At 42.2% G+C, this 1,080-nt stretch overlaps 1 pseudogene; it reads right to left on the bottom strand.

The window, feature by feature from the left end:
* Positions 1-4: 4 nt before the first annotated feature.
* LOC103610612 lies at positions 5-270 on the bottom strand (annotated as a pseudogene).
* Between the last annotated feature and the right edge of the window lie 810 nt (positions 271-1,080).

Here is a 1,080-nt window from a genome sequence, read left to right as displayed (position 1 = left end):
CCAAGATCTTGCTGAGGTCTTGAGATTGGGGGGCATCTTCTTCCACGGTCAACCCAGAGTTGGCAATCTGGGCTTGTAGGCCTTTTACTTCCTCTTCATGAAGAGCAGCTCCTCCTTGAGAGCCTCAATCTCTGTCTCTAGCTGCAGCCGGGTGACATTGGTGTCATCAATGACCTTGCTGAGCCCATGGATGTCGCTCTCCACAGACTGACGCATGGCCAGCTCTGTCTCATACTTGACTTTAAAGTCATCAGCAGCAAGACGGGCATTATNAGTTCAGTGTATTGTTGTGGTCTTTTCTTCCTTCCTTCCTTGCCTCCTACCCTCCCTCCTTCCTTTCTTTCTTCCTCCCTCCCCTCCTTTCCTTTCTCTTTTCCTTTTTCCTTTCCTTTCCTTTCCTTTCCTCCCAGTTAATGAATGAAAATGTGGTATTTCTTTTTCCTTGTCTGGCTTATTTCACTTAACATAATTTTCTCCAGTCTCATCCGTGTTGCTACACAAGGCAGAACCAGATGCCAGGTTTTATACTAATGTTTTGTGTATACATTGTTTAGTGGCTTNGGAAAAAGGGATGAGTCTGCAGCTGCCTGAGATAGTATAACACTGCCAGTGTTGAAAAGCCCCACAAAGAAATGCCAATTCTGGAGTAAGCAGCTATTTAATGTATGTTGACTTAATGCTCACATATTTACTATATCATGTATATTATGACTCACTGCCATTAGTTTTCTGACACCTAGTTTCTAGTGTAATGAGAAGACACAGAGAATGGATTCTAGTTCCCTGCTCTAGCCCTATATGACCCTGGTAGAGTCACCTATCCTTTCTGTGACTGGGACTTTTTCTTCATCTGTCNTTTTGGCCAGTGTGTTCTGGAGTCTTTAATTGAGAGATCTATGTGATGAGAACCCCAAAGTAGAAATTTAATACATCAAGATTGTCAGCAGCCTGCAAGATCCCTTTTTTCCTTGCAAGAAACATTCATCAAAGTCATAAAATTTAAATATAGAGGAAGGAGGCAGCAATCACTTTATAAGGTGGCAAAATTGGCAAATTTTTACCAAAATGGACTTCATTGCT

This window comes from Galeopterus variegatus, unplaced genomic scaffold, assembly GCF_000696425.1.
Source record: "Galeopterus variegatus unplaced genomic scaffold, G_variegatus-3.0.2 Scaffold11413, whole genome shotgun sequence".
NCBI lineage: Eukaryota > Metazoa > Chordata > Mammalia > Dermoptera > Cynocephalidae > Galeopterus > Galeopterus variegatus.
Note: the sequence above shows the minus strand (reverse complement) of the source record. Positions and strands in the feature narration are given on the sequence as shown.